The sequence below is a fragment of the Gastrolobium bilobum genome, unplaced genomic scaffold (genome assembly GCF_033153095.1).
Source record: "Gastrolobium bilobum isolate Gb01-03AN ecotype WA unplaced genomic scaffold, APGP_CSIRO_Gbil_v1 utg75521, whole genome shotgun sequence".
NCBI classification, from domain to species: domain Eukaryota; kingdom Viridiplantae; phylum Streptophyta; class Magnoliopsida; order Fabales; family Fabaceae; genus Gastrolobium; species Gastrolobium bilobum.
This window is the reverse complement of record NW_026898129.1, coordinates 17,732-42,935: the sequence shown is the minus strand read 5'-3', so window position 1 is coordinate 42,935 and position 25,204 is coordinate 17,732. Positions and strand designations below refer to the sequence as shown.

The 25,204-nt window shown below is 39.6% G+C and overlaps 2 non-coding genes across 2 annotated transcripts; one reads left to right on the top strand and one right to left on the bottom strand.

Annotated features, from left to right (window-relative positions):
* The first annotated feature begins 520 nt into the window (after window positions 1–520).
* LOC133313013 (small nucleolar RNA R71) lies at window positions 521–627 on the top strand. Its single transcript, XR_009751756.1, has one exon. It is a non-coding gene; the product is annotated as a small nucleolar RNA R71 (small nucleolar RNA).
* A 5,751-nt stretch (window positions 628–6,378) lies between these two features.
* Window positions 6,379–6,484, bottom strand: LOC133313014 (small nucleolar RNA R71). Its single transcript, XR_009751757.1, has one exon. It is a non-coding gene; the product is annotated as a small nucleolar RNA R71 (small nucleolar RNA).
* Between the last annotated feature and the right edge of the window lie 18,720 nt (window positions 6,485–25,204).

Below are 25,204 nucleotides of genomic sequence, written 5' to 3'. Positions count from 1 at the left end.
ATGGTTCGAACTGTAACTAAATCCTGGGTGTTGATTTTGATTTTGATTTCTCCACCCTTGATTCTGATTATTGCTGTATTGGTTCCTCCCTGGATTATATGGAGCTTTTTGATCATGCCAAATTCCATTAACATCTGCAGTTTCGGGTGCCTGGTAGTCTTCAGTAGCATGAGTACCTGCACAAATATCACAAATGATAGCAGGAGTATTAACAGAAGAAACTTGAAATTCAGAAAATCGTTTTGCGAGAGCATCTAGCTATTGTTGCTGTTTCTTATTGGATTGTAAAATCTGCTCATTCTGAGCCAAGATGGCATCACATCCATCAAGCTTCATTATCCCCGCTCTTCTATGTGGTACCGGAGCATTATCGTACTCTTGAGAGGCTAGAGATTCTAGCAATTCTAAAGCTTCCTCTGGAGTTTTTGTTTTTAAGGACCCTCCTGATGCAGCATTCACCAATGTCCCTGTGTTGGGCGTCATCCCTTGGAAGAAAGTTCTCGCTTGTTCCCATGCTTCAATGCCATGTTGGGGACACTTCCTGAGTAGTCCTTTGAATCTTTCCCATGCTTCATATAGAGATTCACTTCCTTTTTGTTCAAAAGAAGTGATATCCGCCTTGAGCTTTGCCATTTTCGAAGATGAGAAATTTTTTTCTAAAAATTTGGTGGCCAAATCGTCCCAATGGGTGATGCTTGATAACTCATATTTTGTTACACTTATTTATTACTCTTGGTTGGTATTTTTATGATTTATTTGAATTAAATAAAGGTCTTTTGGGTCAATTCACAATTCTAGATTTTAGTTGGGTTTAATTGATTTTCGTCATAATTTTCCAGATTTACACTACTTCCGTATTTTAACCATATCTCACTCTATAGATGTCAGATTGACTCTGTTCTTGTTTCTTTTTTCAGCTAACAGATAGGGCTACAATTTCTATTTCAGCTACTGAAGCCAAATTCGGACGGTAAGATGGTCGAAACTTGATCTCAAGATGACGTGTTTTGCTGGAATGTTATTTTGACGTTTGAACTTGTAATTTTCATTAGGACCCAATGTGTTTAGGGCCCAAGGCCATGTTTTATTAGTTTATTTTATTTTATTCAGCTTTTATTTTATGTTTGGGCTGAAGCGATGAAACCCTAGCCGTCCTGCGTGACGGCTATTTAAAGGGGACTCTAGGAAACCCTTGGTAATCAGTTTTTACAACAGAGAAGTTCTCTCTGAGTTTTTATTCATTTGCGTTCTTCATCTTTTTCTTCCTCTTCTTTTTATTTTAATCATGTTTACCTTAGCCATGCGGGGCTAAGAACCTTTTAATACACCTAAGGGTAATGGATTCCATGGATTGGTCTTGAGGATCTGCGTTTATTTCAAATCAGTTTTGTTTCCCTTCCCAACTCAGATTGATATTGTGCGATCGTGGATATTCAATCTGAGGTTCGCGATTGCGATTATGGAAAGGGATTAATCATCCGATTTGATGATTAGGTTGATTGACCCTATGACCATAAATCAAGCGGGCTGATACGCTGCGATTGTATGAGTAGAAGCATCGTCTTTGATCAAATGCTAAGCGATCGCTTAGAGAGGGTTGTCAATTGGAAATAAGGATTCTGATTCGATTGACAAATCAATCACGATTCTGATATCTTCTTATCCGAGGAAAGACATCCATGGAACCCAAACCTTAGGTTGGTTATTTTTAATTACGAATTTTTATTCCAAATTTATATTCTGCCTTTTTAATTATTGAATCAAAATCCAAAACCCCCCTTTTAATTTTCTGTTCTCATAAGCGATTTTAACCAAAACAATTTCCTTGAGAGACGACTTAGGGTTTCCACTTTACTGCAAATTTTTTGAACCCTAATTAAAAAATAATTTTTAATTTGCACGAGTTCGACAGCTCGTGTCAATGCTCCCTTGAGGTAGTGATTGCAACCAGCCTCTTGCTTCTTCTTTAAGTGAACAAGGGAACAATCTGAGCAAAATAGCATCCCGAGACACCCCATTCATCTTCAAGGTATCACAGTATAGCAAGAAGTTTTCCAGATGGATGTAAGGGTCTTTCGTGCTTCCTCCGGCAAATTGGTCTTTCTGAATTAATTGTAAAAGTGCCGGCTTGAGTTCGAAGTTGTTAGCATCCACGTTTGGTCTAACAATACTCGCCGTCTGTGGAACTCGAGCAGGGTTCATGTAATCTCCCAACGTTCTCGGAGGTGGTGGAGGTGCATTGTTGTCTCTCATTGCTTCTTCTCTTGGTTCTGTTGAGCTTGAAGCTTCTTTCTCTTGCTGTCTTCTTTCTTTAGCAAGTTTTCTGTTTCTTTTTGCTGTTTTCTCTATCTCCGGGTCGAATTGCAAGGAATCGGTGTCAACGGTACCTCTCATAAACCAGAAAAATAGATTATATAAAAATAAAAAAATAAAACTGAATTTAAAAATAAGGTCCAATCTAAAGAATTAATAGCTACTATTAATGTTGAAATAGTAATCCTCGGCAACGGCGCCAAAAACTTGTTGCTACTCACGGCAAGTGCACTGATCGTACAAGTAATATACTGATTAAGTAAGAGATCGTTCCCACGAGGATTACGGTTCAAGCACTAATTCACTATCGCAAACTTAGTTGGACAATCGAAGTTGTATTTGGAAACAGGATTTGAATTGCAAAATTTAAATATTAAATATTAAAGCTAATTACTCGCAAGAATTAAAAACAAGAAATTAAGGATTTGACTAAATTGATAAAATAAAAACGTAGCTAGGGGTTCGATTTCATTTAGTCTCCTTATTACGTTAGAATTCCTTCTTAATGTTAATTGTCCTTAGTATCAATCTAATCAATTCTTTCGCATGTTATTAGAGCTCAATCCCTTGTTACTCTAAAACCTTTACAATATTGGAGGAACCCTAGTTCCCCGGTCATTCCCCAAGCATGCAAGCATTAAGTTCAAGAATCTTAAAGATTACGCAAACCCTATGTCTATCCCTAGAATCATAGCGTTTATGATGAAGTTATCAGATATGGATCACACACCAACATTCCTATTGTCATGCATTCACCGATGATCATTATATAAGATTCAAGCCTATATAAAACATTAAAAACAGATAACTTCATTCATGATATAAAGGAAAATTAACGCAGCGAATTGTTCAAAACATAATAAATCGACTAAAATCCATCTAACCCAAACTACTTAAAGAACAAGCCGAACATGGCAAAATCAAGAACAAAAGAAAATAGAAAAGCTCCCCCAAACTCCATAAGTGATTGGTGGATCTTCAATATCTCCAGTGAACACTTGACGTTGATCCGTCTCCGCCGCTCACGAACATGAATCTGATGTTCCTCCGCGTTCCTTCAGCCTCCGAGCACCCAAGAGTTGTTTAGCAATGTAAAAGTTTCGTATTTCTGGTCCCCAATGGTGTTTAAATAGGTCAAGAGTTCGTACTGCAGTAGAAAACTTGAATGAGCCTAAGTTGCATCTGACTGGGCGCTTAAGCTTGTTGTAGCGCGCTTAAGCGCCCTAGGACGGTGATTTCTGACTCGCGTTGCGCGCTGAAGCGCTCTGGAGGGCACTTAAGCGCGCTCCTCGCAACGAAACTTTCTTCTTGTCCTGCGCTTAAGCCTTGAGTTGGGGGCTTAAGCGCCCAGAGGCAGTGGCAATTGCGTTTTTGGAGAGCTTAAGCTTCTGAATGGGGGCTTAAGCTCTCTCTTCTAACAACTTGGGAATCTTGATAAGATCTTCAAATCTTTTTGTTTTGCTTTCCATCTATCCATATCTTTTCTGATTTGATCTCCCTTTATCTAAATCCATATTTGAATCCATTTGTTATCAAATCCCTTCAAAAATAGCAATTATGTTATTTAGTTCCAACAATCAGATAATGTTCATGATTATCATTTTAAAACCCTAATTTTTGACTTGTTCAACTAGATAATTCATATTATTTTAGTCCATTAAACAAGATAAACTAAAGGTTTATCATCAGCCAATAATAGTCTCATCATCTCCATGTTCGTCATTCTTTTCTGAGCCACAAAATCCTCTCTAGTCTTCCTCATGTACTCCATGTATCTCTTTCTGGCCTCTGCCAACCTTTGTAGATCAGCTTCCCTGGCAGTATTCAAGGACTTCGAAAGAGCTGCTAGAGCAGCTGATACGGGATCTGGTGGTGGATCCCCATCTACCTGATGGGTCCTCCTTTGAGGAGCCATGATAATTGCACACAACTACACCCAGAACGAGTTAGCTACGCTCATACAAGTGATGCATATGAATTATCAAAGCACTCAAAGAAACACTCTATAGGTAGTTAACACTTAAGCAATAAATCAGTGAACGTCTCGGTGAAATTGCTCTAATACCATAAATGTAAAACCCCGCAGTACTCCGGTTGTTAACTGATGTGCCTTCAGCACACGGGTTAATTCAAGCTAAAAAGAGAAAGATTATGGGTTAATTCTCAGTAAAAAGGCAATGTTTAGTGTTGCTTTGCTTAAATTCCAATTTCAGAATTGTTCAGCTGATTTTATGCTTAATTTGTAGGAAATGCAAACAAATTTGGAGCAAAATGAGGATTTGCCAAAGTAAAGACCCACGCTCACAGCGTGGATGTCACGCTGGTAGCGTGAAGAACCAGAGGCTTCCACGCCCACAGCGTGGATGTCAAGCTGACAGCGTGGGAATCCAGAGGCAACCACGCCCACAGCGTGAATCTGACGCTGAGAGCGTCAGCATGCGATACTGCAACTCTGTTTTGTCCAAAAGGGTAAATTTGGAAGGCCTAAAAGAGTATTATAAAAAGGAGGCTCAGCACAGAATTAGGTATCTAGACCAGAGGAGACGTCGTGCTGAAGGAGAAGAGCTTCGGAGAAGGATTCTTGATCATCTTTATTCTTTCATCTTTCATTCTTTTCATCCCATTGAATATTGAATATTGATTTATTAGCCATGAATATGGTTGGCTAAGTTTTTCTTTATTGTAGTTAGGGTCACAACCCTTATGTGAACCCTTGTTACGAAGGATTGGTTTATTTTTACTCTTTTATATAAATTTCTTTATCTTTACCTTGTGCGTATGTTATATCTTCTTTGTTAGACTTGATCACTCTAGTAGTTGAAGATAGTTTGAGGGTTAGAACCCTAGATAGGAATATTGGGGTTATCATCCTGAAAGGGGGTAAGATAACAATTAGTATGCATGCTAGGAATAGATGTATATCTAATTGTGTATGCCTAAATTATTGAGTGCATTGCTTAATTTTCATGAGGGATTGCTAAGGGATTAGGATTCCAATTGAGGTTAAAGGGTTAAATTGCCAAGGGATTGAGATTTAACTAATTATTTTAGATAATAATTTATCTGAGAATTTATATAATTGAATATTTTAAAATCAATCCAAAGTAATAAGTGGGGATCATAAGGTGAGTGCGCTCTAGCTACAATGCTTTTCTCACTTTTACAAAAGTCAATTCTCAATTTATTTTTCTATTTCTCATAAACAAAATTACAAAAATAGGTCTTTATTTCAGTTCTAAATTTTACACAACTCGACAATATTTGTCACAAACCATTTGAACTCTTCCATCCTTAAAAGAAATATTAATTGATATACGATCACAATCCCTGTGGAGACGAACATTATTTATCACTTTATTACTTGTGCGATCGGTATACTTGCCGGGAGTCATCAAGTTTTTGGCGCCGTTGCCGGGGATTGGCGTTTCTTATATCAATTAATTTTGGTTTTTAAGATTGGATTTTTCTTTTATTTTTATTTTTATTTTTTTTTCGATTTTTCTGTGATTCTTGAACAGTGATACTAATCTTTTTTTCTGAGTTGTATGCGAGGTAAAGAACTCGAATTTCCACTTGATTTGGAGATTACAAAAACAGAAAAGAGGAACAAAAAATTTACTCAGAAGAAGCTTGCTTTCAACGAGTTAGAAAATCTGTTTGAAGAAGTACACAACATGGCAGCCAACAATGAGGCAGAAAATCCACTTATGGATACTATTCTCACTCCAGCGTTCAACAGGCCAAATTCAAGTATTGTCCAGCCTGCGATTGACAACAATAATTGGGAGCTGAAATCTTCCGTCATTCAATTGGTGGAAAGAGTTCAGTTTGGAGGAGAAGAGCATGAAGACCCTCATAGATTCATAGATCGATTTCTTATGATCTGTGATTCGACTAAGCACCCTCGGGTATCTGATGATGCAATCAGGTCTCGTTTATTCCCTTTTGCTGTTAAGGGAGAAGCTCTCAGTTGGTTAGAAAGACAACCGGCATGGAGCATTGCTACATGGGATGACTTATCTATGAAATTTTTCTCTGAATTTTTTTCCATGGAGAGATATAATCAGATGGTGAATGACATCACCAATTTCACTCAAATTGAGGGTGAAACCTTGTGCACGGCATGGAATAGATTCAAGGATTAGATGAGGAAGTGCCCTCATTATAATTTGACTGCTGGCGATCAAGTCAGAATATTCTTCAATGGCATTACACCTAAGGATAGAATGGTTTTGAATGGTGCAGCTGGTGGTACTATTAAAACTATGAGGGCGAATGAGACTTTTGAGCTGATAGAGAGGATGGCCAGGAACGAAAATCAGGGATTATTATCAAAGTCTAAGAAAGGTAGCCTTCAGCTGGGAGACAATGATTCTTTATTGGCTGAAAACAAATTGTTATCTCAACAAATGGCAAGTTTAACTGCAAGGCTTGACAACATGCAAATTGCTGGCATTCAGGCTAAATCTGTGGCCTTTCTTTGTGATTATTGCCAGGACAATCATGAACCTAATGAATGTCCTACTCTTACTTCTTCTGATTCTCCTCAACAAATGCAGGTGAATGGTATATGGTATGATCAAAGGCCTCAGCAGCCGACTTTTCAAAGAAACCAGAATTTTACTGGTGGTGGTGGTAGTAATTTTCAGAGGAGAAGTCAAGGAGCTGGAATGGATTTCAAGCCCAACAATTATGCTCAGCCTTCACAAAGTCAACAAAGAGAGCCTGCTGAGTGGGAAAAAGCCTTTGCACAAATGGCTAAGACTTCTAATGAGATAGCTCAGACCACTAATGCTTTTATGGAAGAAACTAGAGCTCAGAATAAAAATACAAATGCTTCCATAAAGAATCTGGAGAATCAAGTAGGCCAACTGGCAAAACAGGTCTCAAAAAGAATTCCAGGTACTTTTCCAAGTAATACAGTTACTAATCCAAGGGGAGATTGTATGTCCATTATTACTAGAAGTGGCAAGGTGGTAGCATCTCCTAAAAATCCAAATATAGAGTGTGAAGTAGATGAAGAGAAACATGATGCGACAGTTGAAGCTAAAAAAGAAGTTGAGATACCTGTGGAGACTGTGAAGCCAGCAGAGAAGGAGAACGTGAGGGCAAAAGAACAACATGTAGTGATTGAGAAAAAGCATGAGTTGAGTCCTGAGTATGTCAAGGCTATGGCACCATATCCTGAGAGATTCAAGAAAGATGCTCAGAACAAGCAGTATGGCAGATTCTTGGATATTTTCAAAAAGCTGCACATAAATATTCCTTTTGCAGAAGCATTGGCGAGTATGCCAAATTATGCCAAGTTCATGAAGGATCTCTTATCAAGGAAACATAAGCTGCAGGAATGTCAAACTGTGACACTTACTGAGAAGTGCAGTGCATTTATTCAACAGAAGATTCCTCCAAAGCTTAGTGATCCAGCGAGTTTCAATATCCCCATCGCCATTGGTAAGATTGGTATTGGCAGGGCTTTGTGTGATCTTGGGGAAAGTATCAATCTAATGCCTCTCTCTGTTTACAAATCTTTGGGAATCAAGGAATTAAAGTCTACAGAGGTATCTCTCCAACTTGCTGATAGGTCCTTAAGAACACCCAATGGCATTATTGAAGATGTTCTGGTGAAAGTGGACAAGTTCATTTTTCCTGCTGATTTTGTGGTGTTGAACATAGAGGAAGGAAGTGAAAAACCACTTCTCTTGGGTAGACCTTTCTTGGCTACAGCTCGTGCTTTGATTGATGTCGAGCAAGGGAAAATTGAATTGAGGATGAATGATGAAGCAATCACTTTTAATGTTTCTGATGCTATGAAAAGACCTTTTGAGTATAATGATTGTTTCCAAATCGATGTCTTTTAAGAGATAGTACAACAAAAGAAATCTCGCCCTCAAGAGCTTGATCATGAACTGAAAGCCCGTGACCATATTCCCTTTGAAGAGAAGGAAGTTGCTGTGGAAATGCTTAAAGAAAAAGTTGATGATATAGAAGTTGGAGCACCTAAAGTTGAATTGAAGACTTTGCCCAATACTTTGAAATATATTTTCTTGGGGGATGAGGAAACTTACCCAGTAATCATTAATAATGGGTTATCTTCTAACCAAGAGATTAGGTTGAAAGAAGTTCTGAAGGAGCATAAGACTGCCTTGGGGTGGTCTATTTCTGACTTGAAGGGTATAAGTCCTTCTTTCTGTACTCACAAAATACTCATGGAGGAAGACATCAAACCTGTGAGGCAACCGCAAAGAAGGCTTAATCCAATGATGAAAGAGGTGGTCAGAAAAGAAGTTGTGAAGCTTCTTGATGCAGGTATGATTTACCCAATTTCTGATTCTGCTTGGGTGAGTCCGGTACAGACTGTTCCGAAGAAGGGAGGCGTGATCGTGGTTGAAAATGCCAAAAATGAGCTGATTCCAACTAGAACCATAACTGGTTGGAGAATGTGTGTGGACTACAGAAGGTTGAACACGACCACAAGGAAGGATCATTTTCCACTTCCCTTTGTTGATAAGATGCTGGAGAGATTGGCGGGCCATGCTTATTACTGTTTCTTGGATGGCTATTCGGGCTATAATCAAATCCCAGTAGCCCCTGAAGACCAAGAGAAGACAGCTTTCACCTTCCCGTTTGGAGTTTTTGCTTATAGGAGGATGCCATTTGGTCTCTGCAATGCACCTGCTACTTTCCAAAGGTGTATGCTCTCTATCTTTTCTGATATGGTAGAGAAATATTTAGAGGTATTTATGGATGACTTCTCAGTTTTTGGCTCTTGTTTTAATTCATGTTTAGATAATTTATCTAAAGTTTTGTAAAGATGCCAGGAAACTAACCTTGTTTTGAATTGGGAGAAATGCCATTTTATGGTTCATGAGGGGATTATTTTGGGGCATAAAATTTCTAAGAGTGGGATAGAGGTTGATAAAGTTAAACTGATGTTGATTGAGAAACTTCCTCCTCCTATTCATGTTAGTGGTATTAGAAGTTTTTTAGGACATGCAGGTTTTTACAGGAGATTCATCAAAGATTTCTCCAAGATAGCAAAACCGTTGAGCCAACTTTTGGTGAAGGAATCTTATTTTTTGTTTGATGATGCATGCCTCAAGGCCTTCAACTTGTTGAAGGAAAAGCTCACTACAGCACCTGTGCTTACAGCTCCTAATTGGAGTCTCCCTTTTGAGCTCATGTGTGATGCCAGTGCTTATGCAATTGGCGCCGTGCTTGGTCAGCGTAAGGAAAAATTGTTACATGTTATTTCCTATGCTAGCAAAGTTCTGAATGAAGCTCAGGTTAATTATGCAACAACTGAGAAAGAAATGCTAGTAGTAGTTTATGCATTAGACAAATTTAGGCCTTATTTGTTGGGTTCTAAAGTCATTGTTTTTACTGACCATTCTGCTATTAAGTTTTTGATGACTAAGCAGGATGCAAAGCCACGGTTGTTGAGGTGGATGCTCTTATTTCAAGAGTTTGACTTGGAAATCCGAGACAAAATTGGGGTGGAGAACAAGGTGGCAAATCACTTGTCCAGAATCCAAGAGAAAGTGTTGCAGGATAGTCCGGAAAAAGAGATCAATGATTCTTTTCTTAATGAGAAGGTTATGGCTATCTTTATTCCTCAAGGATGAAATGCCTCTCAATAGCATATTGGAGGTGGAGCTTTTTGATGTTTGGGGAATTGATTTCATGGGACCATTTCCTTCATCATATTCCTATCAGTAGATCCTTGTTGCTGTTGACTATGTCTCTAAGTGGGTTGAGGTTGTCGCTCTTCCCACTAATGATGCTAAAGTGGTTGTCAATTTCTTGAGGAAGAACATCTTCACAAGGTTTGGTGTACCAAGGGCAATAATCAGTGATGGAAGGACTCATTTTTGCAACAAACAGTTTGATAACTTACTGGCTAAGTATGGTGTTAAACATAAGGTTGCCACACCTTACCATCCTCATACTAGTGGCCAAGTGGAAGTTTCTAACAGAGAGTTGAAGAGGATTCTTGAGAAGACCGTGGGAAATTCTTTGAAGGATTGGTCCAAGCGGCTAGATGATGCTTTGTGGGCTTATAGGACTGCTTTCAAAACTCCTATTGGCACGTCACCTTATCAGATGGTCTATGGAAAATCTTGCCACCTATCTGTGGAGCTGGAACACAAAGCTTTCTGGGCTATCAAATTCCTAAATTATTCAACAAAAGCTTTGGAGAAAATACAGGCTCAATTGAGTGAGCTTGATGAGTTCAGGAATTCTGCGTATGAGAGTGCCCGAATCTACAAAAATAAAACAAAGAAGTGGCATGACAGAGGGATTCAACCAAAGGAATTTGTGCCAGGACAACAGGTATTACTATACAACTCTCGACTGAGGTTGTTTCCAGGTAAGCTCAAATCCCGTTGGTCTGGTCCATTTATTGTGAAAAATGTATTTCCATATGGTACAGTAGAAATATCTCCTCTCAATGTTGAAAGACCTTTTAAGGTCAATGGGAGTAGATTGAAATTTTATCATGGAGAACATGTGAAAAGGGACACAATTTCTGTCCCTTTGGCTTCACCTGAATCTTAAACGGTTTCTGTCAGGCTCGTGACGTTAAACAAGCGCTAACTGGGAGGCAACCCAGCAGGAAGAGTAGTCTAGTCATTTTAATTTTATTTTCGGATTAGAGAAAAACAAGCTGGGAACTGTGAACTGACGCTACGGGCGCCAGATCCACGCTCTAAGCGTGAGAAATGTAAAAGGAGTCCCACGCTGTCAGCGTGGTATTGACGCTGGGAGCGTGAGGAAACAGGAGGTTCCATGCCATAAGCGTGAGACTCACGCTGGAAGCGTGAGCAATTCAAAAATGGCATTCACGCTGTCAGCGTGGTATTGACGCTGGGAGCGTGGTGAAACAGAAGCATCCACGCCGTTAGCGTGAGATTCACGCTATGAGCGTGGGTCCAAAAGTCAAATTTTAAAAATTATAACCCAAAAACCTCACTTTTTCCCTCACTCAAACCCTCAGCCGCCCTCTTTCTTTATCTCTCTCTCTCTTCCTCTCTCACTTATCTCTCTCCCTTCAACTCCACCACCGTCCTCCACCGTCAATCACCACCACCTCCTTCGTCTTCCCTTAACCACAACCCACACCACCGTTTCAAGGCCTATAACCACCAACCCAAACCACCGTGAGAGACCTTCAACCCAAACGCCCACCATCCCTCTCCATCTTGCTCGATACCATCGACCACACCTTATTCCACCATAGCATTCACCATCGAGTATTGGTGGTTGTCACAAGCTAGGGTTCTTCGATTTTTCTTGCGATTTTTCAATCCAACAAATGGCAGGAGACAAGGTAACCATCCACTACTTTTATTTCTCCTTCCCATATGATGGTTGCAAGTGTAGGACAAATCTGAACTCAATAATCCACTGTGATAGCATGTTAATTTCCTTGATTATTGCGTTGAAAATTCTTATGGAGGTTTGAATTAATTGATTCATTAAATCTTTACATGTAACAATGCATGCCAAGTGTTTGTCAATTTTCCTCAGAGATTATATGGGCAATTAGGGCAATTTCTGTTTCAAGGTTTCATGGGTTTAAATTAATTCTGGTTGTATGGACCGGGTATTTTTTTGGAAAATATAGTTGGCATAAGGCAAGAATATGAGTTTCACGATATAATTTGGCAATTAGCTTTTGAAAATGGATTTGTTTGACCGAATGATTGTGAGCTGATAATGTGATGCTAAAAATGTTTTGGGAGACCTTTTGATTTATTTCCTTCATTAAAATACTTTGTTAAAAGTTAAATCTGGGAATTGGTTTTTGGTTTTCTAATGTGCTATCGAGCTCCCCTGATATGACTAAATTCTGGCTGTTGTTTGCTTGACATGATATTCACTGGTGCATGTTCAAGTGACATATATACTTGGATTTTATTGTGTTGGAACTTTTCTGAGTGCAGGGAAAACAGGGTAAAAAGACTACCACAAAGGGAACTGGCTCAGGCAAGAAAACTGGGGAAAGTAGTGCTGCTGGCACTAAGAGGCCTCGAACCTCAACTATTTTTGACAGTACCAGGTTCTTAACACATGAGGCACAGTACCGGTATTACAAGTGGTTCCTTCCAAAGAAAATCATATCAGAAAGGCCAATCAGTTTCTCCCTGGATAGGGATTGTCCAGTTAGAGAAACAACAGAAAGGAGGAAATGGGAGAAGTTGGTGGGATTTCCTGCTCCGAGCTCCAGCACAATACTGAAAGAATTTTGTGCAAATGCTGATTTGGAGACGGTGGATACCACTCGAAAGAGTTGGGTGAGAGGACAGGAAGTCTCTTTTTCATCTGCAGCAATAGAGCAATTCCTTGAGACTACTTATGATCGTCGCAGGAGTTGCCACTTTGCACAGACATTTAATAGGATGCAACCTTCTGCCACAAGAGGCCTCTACAGGGAAGACATGCCTGCTATTGCTGAAGAAATCCGAAGTGCCATCACTCATCCTTATTCTAAATGGAAGTCAAAGAGTGGGCATCCGGATGTGCCAGAAAAGTTGGAGAGAGTGGATCTTACTCCAGAGGCTATGTTCTGGCACACATTCATTAATTCTATTGTCATTGCATCTACTAATTTGAGTGATGTAAATGTTGAGCGGGCTGTGTTGTTAAACACCCTTATGAGTGAAGAAAATCTCGACATTGGTGCTATTCTATCTGACAGGATAGTGTATATCATCACTCACAAGAAAACAGAAATCCACTTAGCTCACAGTTCTTTGATTATGCAGCTATGTTTACAGGCTGGAGTGGAGATTCATGATGATGAGCCCCGTGATGTGAAGATCCGGTCGGAGATGACTCAGTCAAACTTTGAAACAATGAAGGATGATTCCAGCCGCACTGCAATCTGGAAGGCAGCCCGTGCAGCAGGTGGAGCACCTCCAACACCACCACCTGCATCAGAGCATGATGATGAGCCAACAGTTTCACAGTCTGCCGATTCCCTTCTTCTCCAGACCCTGGACCGTCGGACACAGGTGATACAGATAGAGCAGTAGTATATCAGGACCATGATGGAGAGACTATGCAGTGATCGCGGATTGATACTACGAGTTTCAGACCACCGTTTCCACCTTACCCACCTCCAGCAGAGGCTGCATCGCAGGCAGTTCCAGATGATGTTGCTGATGATGATGCTGATGATGCTGATATGGAGGATTGCTGATGATTATGCATTTGTTCATATTTCACCCACTTCACCATCACATGCATTTTAGCAGTTTCTTTTGCTATTCTTGAGTATTTTAGTGGATATTGTGTTTGGATTAGTCTCCTTTATGCAGTACTCTTTGATGATTAATTTCTTTTGTTGTTTAACAAATGTGTGTGTGTTCCACCTGGCAGAATTAGCTTCTTCGACTAGTATAGTTTGTTGCTGGGGACAACAACATTCTAAATCTGGGAATTGGGTTGCATACTGTTATATGCGAGACCTGCTAACTGCGGAACACAACAGAAAGGAAACATAAATTCTATCTGGGAAAAAGGAGATACTTCAACTTTTGCTGTTATTTTGCTGTTATTTAAAAATTTTAAATTTCTTTATCTTTAAAAAAAAAAAATAGATTGAATCCCTGTACAAGCAATCTCAGGTTTGACAAGCTGGCTTAGTCTTATTGTGAACTGAATCATTAAGAGCATGATATCTGTGAAGCATTCATGTGTTTTATATAATATGAGAATGATGCCTGCTTGTTTGTATAACTGTTCTTTGGTAAATTTTCTGAAATAATTCTTGAGGTGAATTCTGGAAATTAGATTCTAGTTTGAATTACAGCTGTGAGGATTGAGCCCAAACAGAAGTAATTATTCAGAGAGGCCTTACTGTAGTAGGTTTTTCTTGAACTTGAATTGTTTCTCTGGCTTGCATGCATGACTGATAGGATAAGGGCATTTATTCTTATTAGCTTAGAGCCAAATAGCCTACCTAGAAGATTATCCATTGTTAAACCCCTTTGAGCCTGAGACCAATTGTTCAAACACCTATTGAAAGTTGCTTAACTATGTTCCAATGACACACCTTGAGAGAGATTGAAATGCTAATTACAAAAACAAAAATCAAGGTCCTTTTCAGAGAAGAAAAAGTTAAGTAAAAGAAAAAGAGGAATGGTCTGAGAAGTTAAAAATATAGCTCAGAAGAGAAAGGAAACAAAAAGAAGGAAGATAGTGAAAAAGGGAAAAGAATCCCAGAGATGTCAAAATGACAGAATTGAAGAGCTGAGAAGGAATGAATATGTTAAAAAAAAAAGAATCTTAGGATTTCAGTCTCTCCAACTTAATCAGCCTTTAACCAAAAGATTCTTACCCCCAAACCAAGCCAAGTTACAACCTATCAAAGACCTTTTGATCAGTCTATGCATGGCAAATGAGTTCTTCACTTTTAAGAACTTGAGAATATGTTCAAGATCATAGAACTGCTACTACATTGATGGAATGAGTGCAGGAACCTCAGACACTGAGTGATGAGAATGTATTTATCTAGTGAGGAATATTCAAGCTAGGATCTAAGATCTTGATGCAACTAAAAAGAATTATTGTGAATTTTATACAGTCAGTTATACATGCATAGCAGTTTGATTTCTTGAGATGTTTATGTTCATGTGTTTCTTTACAGAGTTAATCTTGCTCTTCGCTTTAATCCATTACATTGCTGAGGACAACAACGTTCAAATCTGGAAATTGTTTGATGTGCCTTCAGCACACGGGTTAATTCAAGCTAAAAAGAGAAAGATTATGGGTTATTTCTCAGTAAAAAGGCAACGTTTAGTGTTGCTTTGCTTAAATTCCAATTTCAGAATTGTTCAGCTGATTTTATGCTTAATTTGTAGGAAAACCAAACAAATCTGGAGCAAAATGAGGATTTGCCAAAGTAAAGACCCACGCTCACAGCATGGATGTCACGCTGGTAGCGTGAAGAACCAGAGGCTTCCACGCCCACAGCGTGGATGTCAAGCTGATAGCGTGGGAATCCAGAGGCAACCACGCCCACAGCGTGGATCTGACGCTTAGAGCGTCAGCATGCGATACTGCAACTCTGTTTTGTCCAAAAGGGTAAATTTGGAAGGCCCAAAAGAGTATTACAAAAAGGAGACTCGGCACAGAATTAGGTATCTAGACCAGAGGAGACGTCGTGCTGAAGGAGAAGAGCTTCGTAGAAGGATTCTTGATCATCTTCATTCTTTCATCTTTCATTCTTTTCATCCCATTGAATATTGAATATTGATTTATTAGCCATGAATATGGTTGGCTAAGTTTTTCTTTATTGTAGTTAGGGTCACAACCCTTATGTGAACCCTTGTTACGAAGGATTGGTTTATTTTTACTCTTTTATATAAATTTCTTTATCTTTACGTTGTGCGTATTTTATATCTTCTTTGTTAGACTTGATCACTCTAGTAGTTGAAGATAGTTTGAGGGTTAGAACCCTAGATAGGAATATTGGGGTTTTCATGCTGAAAGGGGGTAAGATAACAATTAGTATGCATGCTAGGAATAAATGTATATCTAATTGCGAATGCCTAAATTATTGAGTTCATTGCTTAATTTTCATGAGGGATTGCTAAGGGATTAGGATTCCAATTGAGGTTAAAGGGTTAAATTTCCAAGGGATTGAGATTTAACTAATTATTTTAGATAATAATTTATCTGAGCATTTATATAATTGAATATTTTTAAATCAATCCAAAGTAATAAGTGGGGATCATAAGGTGAGTGCGCTCTAGCTAGAATGCTTTTCTCACTTTTACAAAAGTCAATTCTCAATTTATTTTTCTATTTCTCATAAACAAAATTACAAAAATAGGTCTTTATTTCAGTTCTAAATTTTACACAACTCGACAATATTTGTCACAACCCATTTGAACTCTTCCATCCTTAAAAGAAATATTAATTGATATACGATCACAATCCCTGTGGAGACGAACATTATTTATCACTTTATTACTTGTGCGATCGGTATACTTGCCGGGAGTCATCATTAACATACATGATATTTGGCATACACAGCGGAAAACTTTATTTTAAAAGAATACTAACACGTTTTACAAAAATACGAGAAACTTTTTCCAAAACCTTTTATTTAAAATATTTCTAAAAACATTCACGTGAGATACTCCGAAAGCATAAATCTAAACATACATTTACTAATTAATCCCATGACTAGTATTAGTGGCCATTGACCATCAAGATATGACATCAAGTGTCATTCCTGACGGAGTCTTACGGACAGAATAACGGCTGTATTTCGGATACTGGGAACATGGTCCCACACATACAGATAACCTAATTGATACAATAATTTAAACAGATAGCTTGCAAGTCCCACACGGACTGCAATCCCCTCAATGGGTCAATACAAACAAGAAGGCTCCATGCCCAAATTAACTTAATGCATACATCAAGTCTATATTAATTCAAAAATATAAAAACATCAGTAATTAATCCATGGTTCTAAGGATACAATCATGAGCCTAATAAATACATAACATAATCTCCATATATAATTGAGCATGTTAACAAATCCACATGCCATAATAAAGTCTAAACGTAGTCTAAAATAATTAGTTGCATCTTCAACTACTCCAATGCGGGGGCCTTGCCCCTAAAAGCATCACCACTACTCTGGGTACCTGAAATGATGTCCCCAAACGGGGTGAGATAACAACATCTCAGTAAGCTCAAGGTTCATAGAGGATCCACTAACCCCTGAGCCCACTTCCTGCATGACAAGTCAGATATAAAGTATATAATACAGACATATAGCATAAACATAGCATCATCATATCATCCTTGTGTAACCCCAGGGTCAAAGCCATAGACGGTTACACATGTGTGAATTCCAGGGTCAAGCCATAGACAGTCAACACAACCTCAGTATGAAATAGCTCCTAGATTCAAGCCATAGGTAGCCTACATACCATGATCACTGGCCAGGATCCTCATAACATATATCATCAGTGCATCATCATAACATCAAGATCATATAATATCTATATGAATGTGAATGAATGCACATATATATCATACCATATACTTTCATACAATACAACCATAATATCCACCATCATGGTTGGGCCACAAGAGAGAGGAGTCAACTAGAACTAGGAGCTTACCTCACTGAGCTTATCAACAGCCCAACTCCAACAGTCAATATGTATGCTCCCGAACACTCTCAAGTGCCAAGCTCTCTGGGCAAACCTAGAGCAGGAATCATTTACATTATTAATACTCAATCACTTAATGATTCCACATTATATTTTTACATGCCAATAATATGTCCATCACAAGTCTAGACCAATTATTACTTATTATTTATTTTTGTGCATTATTATAAGCCACCACATTCTTTAATTACTTACATAACTTAGAATCCTCTTCTAGGCTCACATAGGTAACTTAGATTATTTTCAACTCATCCAAGCCATATAATTAATTATTATAAGTTACTAAGGGTTCCCATAAGCCCACTTAGCTTAAATATCACTGTTACGGTTTTCCCATAATTGTACATGCTTTTGTTTTCCAGTCACTGAGCGCAACTCACTTGTTATAAAATTCTAAACTTTAGTATGTTAATTTAGACTCAATTACCTTTCCAACAAGGTTTTACATGTATCATTTGGAGTTTCCTAGCTCCGGTTATCATCATTTGAAGTTGGACAAACAAAGCTGTTTGCCAACTCTGAACAGAGCCCTAAACATCATTTACCATTTCTGTGATTCTGGAAAATATACTACACCAGTTTCTCTCAAATTTTTATTCAGACAACTATACACACTTAGCTTTAATTCAAAATATTATGAGCCTAATTTGAATAATAATTAAGGGAGAAACAATTCGTGGAAGTTGCAGTCATGTACAGCCCCTGCACATGGCCTCCCTGGGCAGTTCTCATTAAAATGAACATACAGAATGTAAAACATCTTCAATTGGTACCAAATTTTGACATCACATAGCTAACATCTCAAGCTTCAATTTGATATAAGGCACAGCCCTATATGACCTCTTTGGAGGGAGATATGCTCTCCCCAATTTTGCCTAAAAACTTATTATATAGTCCTAAATGTGTTTACTTAACAAACCTTAATTATTTTTTATTATAAATCCTAATTCACTTTTATTCTTAGATTTTTCTATTATCAAGTCACATTATAAAATCTCCTTAGTCCCATATATCATGATACTTAAACTTTACTAATTACTTAATTAGTGTACCTAAACCCTACTTTAGTTCAATTTTAGAGTTAAATCCGTAATTACTTTTGTTAATTAATTCCTACCCTTAAATAATCCCCTAATTCATCATCTCCTTAATTTTAACACAACTAAACCTTTATATACTTTATGGGGCAGATTTGATGAGCTATTTTAATTAGGGATTTTAGCCATTATTAATCATGATTAGTGAGTTTTACTTAAAGGTAACCCACCTAGTTAGTCTTTCTAATCATTTTTCCACACTTAACAACTTAAACACATTTTTTTGTCATCAAACCCCATCCATCCTTGCTTGGCTGAATCATACATAATCCATATTAGGATTCATAGTCATCTTTTACCATGAACATCACTCAAAGGTCCAAAGGTGCCACTAGCCATGGTCCGAGTTTACACCCTGGATTGGCAACAGTCGGACCGAGCTCCGAACCTTGTTAGAGGTACTATTTCCATTGGTGGTTATGCTATTGATGTATTGTTTGATTCCGGGGCTACGCGTTCCTTCATCACGATCCCGATTGCTATGGGGCTTGAGTTGCATATTTCTGTGTTTTCTCCACCGTTGCGGGTTACTACCGCCACCGGAGAAAAGTGTGATTCTTCCTCTATACATCGAGATGTCATGTTTCAGTGGGATGGCCGTGAGTACTCAGTAGATCTGATTGGATTACCAATGGCTAATTTAGAGATCATCCTGGGCTTGGACTGGCTGTCCAAGAATTTGGTGATGATTGATTGTTGTGCCAAGAAAGTGGTGATGTCTCCTTATGATTCCACTACCAGTTATTTTCCTTATATGTCATGTTAGGAGGTTTGGTGAGTGGTGTAAGAACTTGCACCGTTAATTTAGGAATTTAATTAATTAAATATGAGAAATTAGGAAATAATTCCATAATTGACCCTAATAATTATGAGAAGGCTTAAGTAATTATGGTAAGTGATTAAGAATGCTGAAAGTCGCTTTTCTGACGAAAAGTGTAGATATCAGTTTCGCTCCACGATATAAATGCGTACCGATGAAGTATCTCGAAAAAATAAGAAAAATATGTATATGTCACTAGAATAATATAGAGGACTAGCATAACAAGTTTCAGGTCGAAATAATGAGAACTGGTCCCAGAACTGATACTGGCTATGTAAAAACGCGTACCAGAAAGGTGCTGCAAAATATAAAATAAAAATATGACAAATCTTAGATAAATGAGAAGGCTCAGAATCCTAAGTTTGGGATTACAATACTAAGCGTAACTATTAGAGCTAATACTGTGCGATTAAAACTTAAGTGGCCTATATAAGGCCTTGGCACATGATCCTAGGTTAAATTGCTGGTGCTTCTACGTGAGTTTTGGACTCAGCTGCTGCCACCTCCATTCCTTGGTCATCCTTGCTTGAAAATCTCCCAAGTCTTCACCTTTCCTCTCATTTTCTTCATCTAAACACTTGGTTGGGTGTGAGTTAGAATTGTGAGGGAGAGGGTGAACTACCTTCTGAGTGGGAGGTGCTGTTTATGAGTGTTTTAAGGGTTGACTTCACTGTTTGTGGGTAAAGAGCAATTGTTCCTTGCTTGTGTGGCTTCAAGAAGCAACCTTTGGAAAGAAAGGACCTTGCTTGCTTGGCTTTTTCGTGTCTTTACGGAGTCAGAGTCTTGTGGCTGTTGTGAGAGCTCCAAGAGCATTCCCTTCTCTGTTTTGAACTGTTGGTAAGCTTCACCAACCTTGATCATGAGTTTCCTTAGTTAAAAATGAAGCCTTGATGTATGTAATAAGCCAAAGTTCATAACTTAAGGTTGGGTAAGGTTAAACACACCTAGAAATGCATGTTTAAGCTTCTGGAATCGTTAAAAGAGCAACCCTTGGGAAGGATATCTCGCGAAATGCAGAACTGCATTCTGTCGCAAAATATCCGGATATGGTATCCGCATATTGATATCCGGATATTGATATCTGGATATGGGGTCTTGTGATATCCGAATATGCATATCCGGATATGCCCCCGATATATATCCAGATATCCTGGGAATTTCATGATAGCAACTGTAATGTTCATACAGGATGATATTTTGGGTCTGTGGACCCATGATTAGTTAATGTGGACTTATGTAATCTTTAATCTAAGTCAGAATCTATGGGATTAAGGGCTTATGGCTTGTGAGAAGCCTAAAGACATGAAACGTAAAAGGAAGGCGTTGTCTTTGTGTCATATGCTTGTAGAGTATGAATATTGATATGAGTATTGGTCCAAACAGATTGTGATTGTGCTGTGTGTGGACTTTGAGCTTGTGTGGATTTGGCTTGGATTGATTGCTTAAGAGGTAAGCTTTTGTGTCCTCGGTTTAGCCATTGTTGGTTCCACCATATCCCATGGGGGAATGGTTTATATGCATGATGTGTTTTCATGTATTGATTTATTGAAATGCTTTTGAGCTATTAAGTGCAAATGCCCTATGATAGGTATGTGATGTTTTGCCTAGACGAGAATGTGATCTTGTGGGCAGGTACAACATGGGCGTGTACTATGTGGGTTGTAGACGTACATACATCCTGTATTTCTCTGGCCAGAAGAATAGTTGACACACATGGCATGATTATCTGCTGCATTGCACTGATTTTGGAACTTATATTGCAAAACTGCTTTTAGAACTTATATTGCACATGTAAGTGAGCTTAGGGTGGAGAAATCCTTAAGGACCTCTTGTCTTACTGAGATTTCTGTTTAGAGATCTCACCCCATGTTTGGGGCACATATTTCAGGTTCAGATAACTCGGGAGTTGAGACCTCGGGCAGCAGGAGGCCGGAGATGAGTTAGACATTACTGCTTATACTGTTATGATTAGATGCTGGTATGTTTTCTGCTATCATTATGATTATGTTGTTATTGTTGAGATTCTGCTGGGCTTGTTGCCTTATTTGGTGAGCATGGGGGTTGTCCATGCCACATTGATTGACTATATCTTATTTTGAATTCGAGTTGTATTAATGTATCAGGGTTATGGTCTGGACTGCGTGTTGAAGTTTCGCGACTTAGATACTCACATCTTTATATTATGAGGCTATTCAGTGTACATAGCTGTTCATTTGCAATTACATACAGACAATGTTTTGAAAAGGAACTAAGTAATCAACTTGGTTAATATTAATGAAGTCATAATTGAAAAGAAAAAGATATTCCGCATTTTTAATTACACAACGCTTAATACGATGACATGATAACAAACTGGGTATACACGAGGTGTTACATTTTATGGTATCAGAGCACTTTATAGAGAAAAGCCTGTATGTATTGCAATAACTTAGGATGTTTTGTTTGTGTGTCTGTCTTGTGTGTTTTCTCTGATTGAGTTTTGCTATAATGAGGCAATTGTGACCACATTGCGTGGGTATGATCAACTCATTCCTTGTGTAACTTGTGCATAGTCATGGTAATGCCTAGGAGAAACCGAGAGACGAACGAGGATGAGCCTGATCCTGTCCTGACTGCATTGGTTGAAATGCAGGCGGCTAGACTAACCTATCAGGAGGCCGCTAGATTGGCCAATCAGGCGATTATGGACGCCGTTCGTGAGGAGAACCGGAAGGCCACGGAAGGTGTTCTTGAGGCAAACAGGTTGGCGAACATGACCATGATGAGTGTCTTGTTGGAGAAGATGCAAGATGGCCGCAATAAGGGTCAGTTCTCTCCGTCACCACCTCCACCGCCACCGCCACCACCGCCTCCACCCAGTCTTCAGGATGATAGCCTGAGTTACGTGGAGGGTATCAATCAGTGTACTGGGGTGATGGAACCCTACTTGGAGCCTGCTGAGGATCGTTATGTGATTGACCGCCGGCTTAATGCTTTTCGCAAGCATAAGCCACCCTCTTTTTGATGGATCTTATAATCGTATTGCTGCTGCGAGATGGATACAGGCGCTGGATAAGATCTTCAGAGTCATGCAGTGCACCAACCCGCAGAAGTTGATGTCCGCCACATATATGCTGGAGGGCGATGCACATGAGTGGTGGATGAACACCTCTCATACTTTTGTGATGCAGGGTCATGTCATGACATGTCCATTCTTTTAGGACTGTTTCCTTGGGAGGTATTTTTCGTATGATGCTCAAGAGAGGAAGCAGGGAGAGTTCGTCAGGCTTGTGCAGGGCTCGATGTCTGTTGACGAGTACTTGGCTAAGTTCAATAAACTAGTCAAGTTTGCATATTTCAAGATCGCTATGCCTACTCCGACGTTCTTGGCTGCTAATTTCCGCATGGGACTTAACGAGGAGATAGCCGATCGCATTGCTGGAGCTGCATCGAGAGATTTTGGGACACTGGTACAACAGTGTTGATACATCGAGGATGTATGCATCGTGAGTAAGGCCAAGAGGACCAAGGTTGCTGATGTGAAGGGAACTGGTAGTTCTACTTCTTGGAGAGACAGGAAGTTTGGGGGAAGAGGTAAAGGAAAGCAGTTGGCGACTAGGCAAGCGCCATATCAGTTTAAGAAGACTTTCACTCAGGGGAGTACAGCGAGACCTCATGCTCTCAGATGCACGGGATGTGGGAAGGTTCATGTGGGGTCGTGTGCTACTGGCCAGGTTTTATGTTTCCAGTGTGGCAAGGAGGCCACTATTCCAGAGATTGCCCGTCGTCGACGGCGAGAGCTGCAGCAGTTTAGGCAGTTCCACTTCAGATTGTTCCCCTTGCACCTGCAGCGGCACCTGCAGTGCCACCTGCCACTGGTTGTGCGTCACTTTGGATCGGCAGCAGTCGGACTGAGCTCTGAACCTTGTCAGAGGTACTGTTTCCATTGGTGGATCTACTATTGATGTCTTGTTTGACTCCGGGGCTACGCATTCTTTTATTGCAACCCTGATTGTTGTGGGGCTTGAGTTGCGCAGTGATGTGCTTTCTCCACCATTGCAGGTGACTATCGCCACCGGAGAAAAGTGTGATAACTTCACTGTGCATCAAGATGTTGTGTTTCGGTGGGATGGCCGTGATTTTTTAGTAGATCTGATAGGATTGCCAATGGCTAATCTGGAGATCATTCTGGGCATGGATTGGTTGTCCAGAAATTGTGTGATGATTGACTGTTGTGCCAAGTGAGTGGTGATGTCTCCGTGTGATTCCACAGCCAGTTCCTCGCCTTATATTTCAGTGCTGCAGGCTAAGAGAGCCTTGAGAGCAGGGGCATTTGGATATGTCATGTTGGGAGGTTTGGTGAGCGGGACACCAGAGGATATCGCTGGCATTCCTGTGGTGAAGGAATTCCTACAGGTGTTTCCGGAGTTTCCGCCATAGCGGGAGATAGAGTTCTCCATAGACTTGTTGCCTGGTGTGTGGCTCATTTCATTAACTCCATACCGGATGTCGCCACCAAATTGGCGGAGTTGAAGAAGCACATTGAGGATCTTTCAGCGAAATATTTCATCCGACCGAGCGTGTTTCCATGGGGAGCATCGGTCATCTTTGTGAAAAAGAAAGACGAGACTATGCGATTGTGCACCGATTACAAGCAGCAGAATAAGGTGACAATCAAGAACAAGTATCCCCTTCCTCGTATTGATGATTTATTGGATCAGCTGAAGGGTCTTGTGTGTATTTGAAGATTGATCTCCGGTCCGGATACCATCAAATTTGGGTTAAGCTAGAGGATGTCCTGAAGACCGCATTTCGTTCGAGATACGATCACTTTGAGTATTTGGTGATTCCTTTTGGACTCACCAATGCACCCACGGTGTTCATGGATTACATGAACCGGATCTTCCAGCCGTATCTGGATCAGTTTGTGATCGTCTTCATTGATGATATCTTGATTTACTCCAAGACGGAAGAGAAGCATGTCGAGCACTTGAGGATTGTGTTGCAAGTGCTGAAGGAGAAAAAGCTTTATGCTAAGCCTTCGAAGTGTGAGTTCTGGCTCAAGTCTGTGAAGTTCCTTGGGTATGTGATTTTTGCAGAGGGAGTTGCAGTTAACCCGAACAAGATTGAGGCCGTGCTAGATTGGGAGAGGCCCAAGACGGTTACTGAGGTGACGAGTTTTCTAGGTTTGGCAGATTACTACCGGAGGTTCATCAAGGGATTCTCCATGTTGGTTATACCATTGACTCTCCTTACCCGGAAGGAGACTGAAGGAGAGACTGACGACTTCACCTGTGTTGTCTTTCCTGATCCTGCAGAGGAGGTTGAGCTTTACACCGACGCCTCCGGAAAGGGGCTGGGTTGTGTGTTGATGCAGTTGGGCAAGGTGATTGCCTATGCTTCGAGGCAGTTGAAGCCTCATGAGGAGAACTACCCGACTCATGATTTGGAGTTGTTTGCTATTGTGTTTTCTTTCAAGATTTGGAGGCATCATCTCTACGGTATGAAGTTTTCCGTGTTCAGCGATCACAAGAGTTTGAAGTATCTGTTTGATCAGAAGGAGATGAACATGAAGCAGAGGAGATGGATGGAGTATCTGAAGGACTACGGCTTTTGTCCATCTTGCTTCTCAAGCCACGGCTTCTTGTCGTCTATACGCCACTAGCCTAAATTCTCTAATTACAATTAAAGAAACTCCAAAACATTTTGGAGGGACAAAATTTAAAATACAAAATTTAAAAATCAAATTACAACTCTAATTTAAAGAGCAAAAATTACACATTAATTTTAAAATT